Source organism: Anabrus simplex, chromosome 3, assembly GCF_040414725.1.
Source record: "Anabrus simplex isolate iqAnaSimp1 chromosome 3, ASM4041472v1, whole genome shotgun sequence".
Classification (NCBI taxonomy): domain Eukaryota; kingdom Metazoa; phylum Arthropoda; class Insecta; order Orthoptera; family Tettigoniidae; genus Anabrus; species Anabrus simplex.
In genome coordinates, this window is record NC_090267.1 from 234131320 (window position 1) to 234142627 (window position 11308).

An 11308-nucleotide genomic window follows, 5' to 3' on the forward strand; every position below is an offset into this window, starting at 1 on the left:
ACAATGCCTCAATGCGCCACATCTCTCGATGCAGAGAGACTGCATTTCTATTTCATACTCGGAAAGGAAAAACTCAAAAATTGTACATTTTTACTAAAGGAACTGGATCATCCCCCATTGGAAAGGGACATTTTCTTTCACTACTCGAAAGCCTCATTGAGAGAAATTCGCACTCTTTACACAACCTTTCATCGATATATTCTTCGCTACTCAATCGTGATAATTATGATAAGGGACATAACGGATTTAATTCCATATAAAGGAAACACATACTACAGCAACTCTGTTACAACCTTAGTTTCAAAATTGAATTCATGGCGACAACCTAAAAAAAAGCGACACTTCTGTTAAGACAGCCTTGTTCTACATCTCCTTGTATACCATTTGGCCAAGCATTACGTTTCTTTTTCTCTTAATTCCACCATCCAATTCCAGGCAGACCCTCTGTTCTACACCAACATACTTTCAAATAAGGGGAATACATCCATCAGCATTTCTTACAACCCGAAACTTCAATCTTAATTCATTGGGATAAATGCACAGAAGGGACCATACTCTTTCGTACAAACTGATTTAATTTCAAAAAACGGGAACTCATCTTTCAGCAACATTTACACAATCTGGAACTTCGATCAAATTGATTGGGAAAACCACACAAGATGGACCGTTCTAATCAAACATCAATAACCTGTAGGTAATTATCTGCTATTTTTCAAGATTAAATTCTCTACATTAAGCTTTTCGGTAAACCGCACAGAAGGGGATATTCTCTTTATTACTCGCAGATATAGGTTCAAACGAATGGAACTTATCCATCAACAACTCTTTACAACCTGAAACATTGATCTTATTCAACGGGATAACTGAGCAGAAGCGGACACTCTCTTCGGAACACACCGATTTACTTACGTTTACAGGCAACACCAACATCACCAACTCTTACAACGGGAAAATGCAATCTTATTCATTATGATAAATAAATGCACAGAAGGGGTCATTCTCTTTCGTACAAACTGATTTAGTGTCAAAGAAGGGAACACATCTTTCAGCAACATTTATACCATCTGGAACTTCGATCAAATTGATTGGGAAAACCACACAAGATGGACCATCCTATTAAAACATCAGTAACCTGTGGCGAATTAACTGCTATTTTTCAAGATTAAATTGTCTACATTAAGCTTTACGGATAACAGCACAGAAGGGGATATTCTCTTTGTTTATCACAGATAAAGGTTCAAATGAATGGAACTTATCCATCAGCAACTGTTTAAACCTGAAACTTCGATCTTATTCATTCCGACAACTGCACAGAAAGGGATATTTCCTTGTTCAACACCAATTTAGGTTCAAATAAATGGAACATATCCATCAGCAACTCTTTCAACATGAAAATTTGATTATATTCTTTGGGATCCCATCCAGAAGGTGATATTCTCTTTGTTAGACACCAATTAGGTTCAAATGAATTGAATGTATCCATCAGCAACTGTTACAACCTGAAACTTCATACTTATTCATGGATAAAAACACCGAGAAGGGACCATTCTCTTTGTAATGCACAGATTTATTTCAAATGAAGAGAACACATCTTTCAGCAAAATTTATACCATCTAGAACTTTGATCTTATCGACTGGGATAACCACACAAGAGGGACCATTCTCTCAAATCAATAACTTTTGAGCTCATTCTCTGCTATTTTTTAAAGAGAATATTTTCTACAATAAGCTTTTGTCTCATGATCTTCTCTCATGTACATTATCATTTTGTAATTTGTACATCGAACATAACAATGCCTCAATGCGCCACATATCTCGATGGGGAGAGAGACGGTATTTCTATTTCATACTGAAAGCGGAAAAACTCAAAAATGTACGTTTTTACTAAAGTAATTTGTTCATCCCCCATTCGAAAGGAACCTTTTCTTTCACTACTACCCTCATCCCTTACTCCAAAGCCTCATTCTGAGAGAAATTTGCACTCTACACAACCTTTGACCGATACATTCTTCGCTACCCAATCCGGATCATTATGATAAACACACAAAAGGGGCATAACCGATTCAATTCCATATAAATGAAGCACATCCTACAGCAACTCTGTTACAACCTGAGTTTTAAAATTGAATTCATGGCGACAACCACATAAAAGCGACACTTCTGTTAAGACAGCCTTATTCTGCAATTCCTTGTATACCATTTGGCCAATTCTCTCTCTTTTTTTTTTTTTTAATTCCACCATCCAATTCCAGGCAGACCTTCTGTTATACACCAACATAGTTTCAAATAAGGGGAATACATCCATCAGCAACTCTTACAACCTGAAACATCGATCTTATTCTTTGGGATAACTGAGCAGAAGAGGACACTTTCTTTGGAACACACCAATTTAGTTACGTTTAAAGGGAACACCTGCATCAGCAACTCTTACACTGGAAACTTAATCTTATTCATTGGGATAAATGCACAGAAGAGGATATTCTCTTTGTTACTCACCGATTTAGGTTCAGATGAAGGAAACACATCTTTCATCAAAATTTATGCGATGTAGAACTTCGATGTTATTCATTGGGATAACCACACAAGAGGGACCATTCTGATAAGACGACGAAAACTTTTAGCTTGCATTCTGCTATTACTTTAAGACAATATGGTCTATATTAAGCGTTCTTCTCATGGTATCTCTCATGCACATTATCATATTGTAATTTGTACATCGAACCCAGCAACACACCTAAATGCACTACATCACACGACGGAGAGAGACTTTATTTCTAATTCATACTCAAAAATGTATACTTTTACTAAAGTAATTGGTTTTTCCTCCATTCGAAAGGAACGTTTTCCTTTCATTACTACCATCAACCCTCACTCGAAAGTCTAATTTTGAGAGAAATTCGCACTCCTTACACAATCTCCACCGATAAAATCTTCGCTACTCAATCGTTTTAAATATGGTAAACACACAAACCGATTTAATTCCATTTAAAGGTAACACATCCAACAGCAACTGTGTTACAACCCGAGTTTTCAAATTGAATTCATGTCGACAACCACACAAAAAGGACACATCTCTTAAGACATCCTTATTCTACATTTTTTGTATACCATTTTGCCAATTTTATTTTTCTCTTTTGTTCACCATCCAATTCCTAGCAGACCCTCTGTTATACACCGACCTAGTTTAAAATAAGGGGAATACATCCATCAGCAATTCTCACAACCTGAAACTTTGATCATATTCATTGGGATAACCACACAAGATGGAAAATTCTGTCAAAACAATAACCTTTAATTCATCCTCTGCTACTTTTCAAGATAATATTCCCTACATTAAGCTTTTGCCTCATGATCATTTCTCATGTACATTATCATATTTTCTTTTGCACTTCGAACGAAACAACACTACCTCAACACAACCTGAAACTTTGATCATATTCATTGGGATAACCACACAAGATGGAAAATTCTGTCAAAACAATAACCTTTAATTCATCCTCTGCTACTTTTCAAGGTAATATTCCCTACATTAAGCTTTTGCCTCATGATCGTTTCTCATGTACATTATCATATTTTCTTTTGCACTTCGAACGAAACAACACTACCTCAAAGCGCTTCGATCATATTCATTGGGGTAACTCCACAAGAGGGACCATTCAGTTAACACAACAAAAACTTTTAGCTCACTTTCTGCTATTTTTTTAAGAGAATATATGGTACATTGTTTTTCTTACGACATCTCTCATGTACACCGACCCAACTACAAAACTTCAAAGTGCAACTCTATTCCAAAGGCACGTTTTCTTCCACCACTACACTCATCCCTTACTCAAAAGCCTCATTTTGAGAGAAAATAGCACTCATTACACGTTCTTTCACTGGTACATATTTTGCTACTCAATCGTGATAAATACGGTAAAAAAACAACATATAAAGCGAACACATCCAACACCAACTCAACCCGAGTTTCCAAATTTAATTCATAGCCAAAACAAAACAAAAATACTTCTTTTAAGACAGGTTTATTCTACATCCGCTTGTATACCGTATGGCCAAGTATTTTTTTCTTTTTTTTTTCCACCATCCAATTACAGGTGGGGCATTCTCTTTCGTACAAACCGATTTAGTATCAAAACAAGGGAACACATCCTTCAGCAACAATTAAACAATCTGGAACTTCGATCAAATTTATTGGAAAAACCAAACAAGATGGCCCATTATAGTAAAACATCAATAACCTTTAGCTAATTATCTGCTATTTTTCAGGATTATATTCTCTTCATTAAACTTTTCTGATAACCACACTGAAAGGGATATTCTCTTTGTTACACGATTTAGATTCAAAGAATGGAACATATCCATCAGCAACTCTTACAACCTCAAACTTCGTACTTATTCATGGGGAAAAACACCCAGGCGGGACCATTCTCTTTGTAACACATATTTATTTCAAATGAAGAGTACACATTTTTCAGCAAAATATATATGATCTAGATCTTTGATGTTATCGATTGGGATAACAACAGAGAGGGACCATTCTGTCAAAACAATAACCATTAGCTCCTTCTCTGCTAGTTTTCAAGATAATATTCCCCACATTAAGATTTTGCCTCGTTATCATCCTTCACGTACATTATCATATTGTATTTTGTATTTCAAACCCAACAACAATGCCTCAATGCCCCCCACATCTCTCGATGGTGAGACATTATTTCTATGTCATACTCAAAAGGGCAAAAGCTCAAAAATGAACGCTTTTACTAAAGTAATTATTTCATCCTCCATTCGGAAGGAACATTTTCTTTCACTACTACTCGAATTCCTTACTGGAAGGCCTCATTTTGAGAGAAATTCTTACTCTTTTACACACCCTTTCACCGATATATTCTTCCTTACTCAATCGTTATAATTATGATTAAACACACAAAAGGGACATAACTGATTTAATTTCATATAGAGGGAACACATCGTACAGCAACTCTTGTTACAACCCGAGTTTTAAAATCCAATTCAAGTCGAGTTCACAGCGACAACCACACAAAAGCGACACTTTGTTAAGCCAGCCTTCTTCTACATCTCCTTGTTTGCCATTAGGTCAAGTGTTTTTTTTACTCCTTATTCCACGATCCAATTCCAGGCAGACAGTCTCTTATACACCAACGTAGTTTCAAATAAGGGGAATACACCGATCAGAAATCTTAGAACCTGAAACTTCGATCTTATTCATTGGGATAACTGCATGGAAGGGGACATTCTCTTTGCTTTAAAATGATTTAGGTTTCTTTTCATGGGTAAACACACACAGAAGGGACCATTTTCTTTTGTCACAAATAGATTTATTTCAAATGAAGAGAACACCTCTTTCAGCAATGTTTATACGATCTAGATCTTTGATCTTAACGATTGGGATAACCACACCAGAGGGACAATTATGTTAAAACAACAAACTTTAGCTCATTCTCTGCTAGTTTTCAAGATGATATTCTCTACTGTACATTAAGCCTCTGCCTCATGATAATCTCTGATGTACATTTTGATATTGTGTTTTGTACTTCGAAACCTACAACGCCACCCGACTTTGCTTCGATCATATTCATTGGGATAACCACAAAAGAGGGACCCTTCTCTTAAGACGACAATAACTTTTTTAGCTCATTCTCTGCTATTTTTCCAAGAGAATACATTCAACATTAAGCTTTTGCCTCATGATTTCTCTTGTGTACATTATCATATTGTAATTTGTACATTGAACCTAACAACATTGCCTCAATGCGCCACATCTCTCGACGGAGAGAAAGACAGTATTTCTATTTCATACTGAAAGGGGAGAAGCTCAAAAATGTACGTTTTTACCAAAGTAATTGTTTCATCCTCCATTCGAAGGAAGGTTATCATTCACTACTACCCTCATCCCTTACTATAAAGCCTCATTTTGAGAGAAATTCGCACTCTTTGCACAACCTTTCACCGATACATTCCTCACTACTCAATCATGATAATTATGATAAAACACACAAACGGGACATAACGGATTTAATTCCAACAACCTGAGTTTTAAAATCCAATTCATGGAGACAACCACACAAAAGCAATACTTCTGTTAAGAGAGCCTTATTCTGCATCTCCTTGTATGCCATTTAGCCAAGTACTTTCTTTTTCTCTTTATTACACCATTCTATTCCAGCCAGACCCTATGTTATACACCAACATAGTTTAAAATAAGGGGAATACATCCATCAGCATCTTTTACAACCTGAAACTTCGGTCTTATTCGTTCGGACAACTGCACAGAGAGGGACATTCTCTTTTGACCACACCGAGTTAACTACGAATAAAAGGAACACCTCCATCAGCAACTCTTACACCTGAAACTTCAATCTTATTCATTGGTATAAACACACAGAGTGGACCTTTCTCTTTGTCACACACTGATTTACTTTCAAATTAAAGGAAAACATCTTTCAGCATCATTTACATGATCTAGAACTTCAATCATATTCATTTGGATAATCACATAAGAGGGACCATTCTGTTAAAACAACAATATCTTTTAGCTCATTATTTTTCAAGATAATGTTCTACATTAAGGTTTTTCCTCACAATCGTCTCAAATGTACATTATCATATTTTAATTTGTTCATCATACCCAACAGCACCACCCCAATGTGCCACATCTCTCGACGGAGAGAAAGACAGTATTTCTATTTCATACTGAAAGGGGAGAAGCTCAAAAATGTACGTTTTTACTGAAGTAATTGTTTCATCCTCCATTGGAAGGAAGGTTTTCATTCACTACTACCCTCATCCCTTACTAGAAAGCCTCATTTTGAGAGAAATTCGCACTCTTTACACAACCTTTCACCAATACATTCTCCGCTACTGAATCGTGATCATTATGATAAACACACAAAAGGGACATACCCAATTCAATTCCATATAAAAGAAACACATCCTACAGCAACTCTGTTAGAATCCGAGTTTTAAAATTGAATTCATGGTGACAACCACACAAAAGAGACAGTTTTAAATAAGGGGAATACATCCATCAGCAACTCTTACAACCTGAAACATCGATCTTCTTCACTGTGTAAACTGCACAAACTCTTTGTAACACACCGATTTAGTTACGTTTAAGCGGAACTCCTCCATCAGCAACTCTCACGCCGGAAACTTCAATCTAATTCACTGGGATAAATCCACAGAAGGGATCATTCTCTTTCGCACAAACTGATTTAGTGTCAAAAAAAGGGAACACATCTTTCAGCAACATTTACACGATCTGGAACTTCGATCAAATTGATTGGGAAAACCACACAAGATGGACCATCCTATTAAAACATCAATAACCTGTGGCGAATTATCTGCTATTTTTCAAGATGATATTCTCTACATTAAGCTTTTCGGACCCAACAACACTACCTCAATGCGCTTCGATCATATTCATTGGGATAACTGCACAAGAGGGACCATTCCATTAAGACAACAATAACTTTTAGGTCACTATCTGCTATTTCTTCAAGAGAATATTTGGTACATTTTGTTTTTCTTATGACATCTCTCATGTACATTGTAATATTGTAATTTGTACACTGACCCAACTACAAAACTTCAAAGCGCAACTCCATTCCAAAGGCACGTTTTCTTTCACCACTACCCTCATCCCTTCTTTCACCACTACCCTCATCCCTTACTCAAAAGCCTCATTTTGAGAGAAAATAGCACTCGTTACACGTTCTTTCACTGACATATTTTGCTACTCAATCATGATAAATACGGTAAAAAAAATGGACATAACCAATTTAACAACATAAAGCGAACACATACAACACCAACTCAACCTGAGTCCCCAAATTTTAATTCATGGCCACAACCACACAAAAAAGACACTTCTTTTAAGACAGGTTTATTCTACATCGGCTTGTATACCGTATGGCGAAGTTTTTTTTTTTCCCTACTTTTTTCCACCATCCAATTACAGGCAGACCCTATGTAATACACTGTCGTGGTTTCAAATAAAGGGAATACATCCATCAGCAAATCTTACAACCTGCAAGTTTGATCTTATTCACAGGGATAACTGCAGAGAAGGGGGCATTCTCTTTCGTACAAACGGACTTAGTATCAAAAAAAGGGAACACATCTTTCAGCAACAATTACACGATCTGGAACTTCGATCAAATTTATTGGAAAAACTGAACAAGATGGACCATTATATTAAAACATTAATAACCTGTAGCTAATTATCTGCTATTTTTCAAGATTACATTCTCTACATTTACCTTTTGGGATAACCACACAGAAAGGGATCTTCTCTTTGTTAAACAATGATTTAGATTAAATGAATGGAACATATCCATCAGCAACTCTTACAACCTGAAACTTCGACTATATTGTTTGGGATCCCGCACAGAAGGCGATATTCTCTTTTGTTACACACCAATTTAGGTTCACATAAAATGAACATATCCATCAGCAAATCTTACAACCTGACACTTTGTACTTGTTCGTGGGTAAAAACACCCAGAAAGGACCATTCACTTTGTCACACACAGATTTATTTCAAATGAAGGGAACACATCTTTCAGCAAAATTTATACGATCTAGAACTTTGATCTTATCGATTGGGATAACCACACAAGAGGGACCATTCTCTCAAAACAATAACCTTTAGCTTTGAAAGCAATGACTAACATCTGAATCAGGGATCATGTTATGGCATGATATCAATTCTGTCTGGTGCATTACCTGTTTGAGATATATTTGCAGCTCTATTTTGCCTAAACCTTCAGGTGCTAAAATCACTTTAATGTCATTCATAATAAACTCACACTCAAGGGGATCATTACTACATTTCCTGTCAACTGCTACACGTACCTAGACACTCCAGCAAATACACATTTCCAACCAAGCAAACACACCACCTTCCAACAGCCACTAACACAATCTAGTTACATACGAAGGGAACACATCCAACAGCAACTGTGTTATAATCTGAATCTTCCGATATAAGTAACTGGGGTAACCATACAATAGGAGGTAAATTCTGTTAAGACAACCATATGCTCCAACTCCTTGCCAACTCTTTTACAGAGTAATTCTCTCCCACTCTCCCCCCCCCCCTCCCCCCAGATAAAACCACAATTCACCATTTTAAAAATTGCAACAGAACACCTTAAGGCCTCGGATTACACCTACCAAGAGGGAAAATATATGTATTTTGTACTCAAAGGGAACAACTCAAAGTAGCAAATTCTTACTATAATTGGTTTTTCCTCGTTCCAAAAGGCAGTTTTGTTTCACTATTACCTTCATTCTTTATTTGAAAGCCTCACTTCGAGTAAAAATTACGCTCTTAAGCCTACTCTTTAACAGACACCACCTTCTGTAATCTATCAAGTTCATTAGGATATGTACAAAAAAAGGGACATACTTGTTAAGACAACAGAAGTTTTTAGCTGCATATATACAAAGGAACTACACATGCCAACAGCCACTATGTTATAAACAGATTTGGTTACATATAAAGGGAAAATAGCCAACAGCCCCTAAATCTTCCAATCAAATTTAACACTAAAGGGACACTTCCGGTAAGACAACCATATGTATTCTGCAACTCCTCGACGACTCTTTACCGAGAAAATTTTTTTTCCTCCTCTCTCCATGGATATAAAACCTTCATTCTCCATAAAAATATTTCCAACAGAAAACAAAGAATATTACTTTTAGAGCATCACTATCTCAACACATCACTCTCTCTACCCAGTCTGAGGAAAGTTATGACATTCAAACGTATTACTTTCTTCTTGGATCATTCTTTGCAGGTCTTGCTCGCATACATTACGATGTACAAACATATTACTTTTTTAACCACCCCAAATCTTCCAGTTCTCCTATTGAAAGAGACTGCAGGAAAGGTAGACTTTATTAACTGAACACATTCAGTGATCAGGTTCATGGATAATTTTGTCATTGAACAACTTTGTTTGGTCAATTTTATTTAGTTTGGGTTTGTAATAATTTTCTCCCATACAAGACTTCCATCCATTTTTTCTCTCAAATTATTTTATTTAGTGTTTGTAGTAATTTCCTCCCATACAAGACTTTTATCCATTTTTTTCTCTCAAATTATTTTATTTAGTTCATAGCGCTTGGCTCTATTTTTTTCTCCCAAATAATACAAGTGTGCGTTTTAACCTTGTACTCCATGAAACACATTTCTAACACAGCACCATCAACATACCCCTTCTCTACTCCAAGGATAGATTTTGAATTCCATATACAAATTTGTCCAGCAGGAATGAAGCTTATTACCTCCAAATCTATGAGTTCATCATTTACTGTTGATACAAACTTTTTCTATGGCCATCTACTTGAGAGCATCATAATGGAAACAATTCTGAATGATAAATTACAATTTATTCTGTCAAATGGTACAAATAAGAATATGTTTCAACCATAATACTCTGTGCATGTATCTAACCAAACACCTACACAATATGATTCAATCTCTACCCCAAAAAAGATCGGCCTTTTTAAATTCCTAATGAAATGGAACACATCCAAAAGGAATTGTTAATGTTATAAGAGTTAATCGGGACAACCTCCACACAAAACAGACAATTCTCTTAAACCAAAAAGTCAACTATGTGTGATAATTTCCATATTTTGGGGATAATCCTGCTCCTCTTAAGATCTTGGGCATATACATGTAAAATGTATTACAAACCAACAAAGCTGAAATGCTACGAGTAGCCTACACGCAGTTTCATCTATACAAAGCTCCAACATTCATACAAAAGGGACAGTTCTGGTAGGGAATTCAGTTTCAAGATCAAAGGGCATATATACATGTAAAATGGCTTCTCAGTGAAATGGCTTTCCAACACAATACCACCTCCATATCACACTAGTCAAAGGGAACAACTCTGAAAGAGCTGTTCATTCAGTTGTGAATTCTGTCGAATGACTTTGGTTAATTTCATATTCGGAGGGAACAACTCAGAAAGGGAAGAAGTTACCTGAACCTGACTACTTGTACACCTTTACTTCACTTCATAGTAATTTGTTGTTACAGAGACTTGCTTCACCTTTACCTCCCCAATGTTTCAAGTAGGTACACATTTAAACCAAACTACCAGACAAAATATTTATCAACCACACCGCCACCTCTACATGGGGTCACTACCTCTAACCCTAGATGGATTATAACCATGTCTGACACAAACTGATCAATTATATTTGATCTGCCATTTTCTACAAATAGGTCCCTTAAAATCCTAAAATCTAAGGTGCAATACTCGGAAACATT

General features: G+C 36.2%; 1 long non-coding RNA gene across 1 annotated transcript; it reads right to left on the reverse strand.

The window, feature by feature from the left end:
• Positions 1-5219: 5219 nt before the first annotated feature.
• Positions 5220-9108, reverse strand: LOC137498897 (uncharacterized). The gene is made up of 2 exons (XR_011017924.1): positions 8487-9108; positions 5220-8373 (listed from the first exon to the last, which is right to left on the reverse strand). It is a non-coding gene; the product is annotated as an uncharacterized lncRNA (long non-coding RNA).
• Between the last annotated feature and the right edge of the window lie 2200 nt (positions 9109-11308).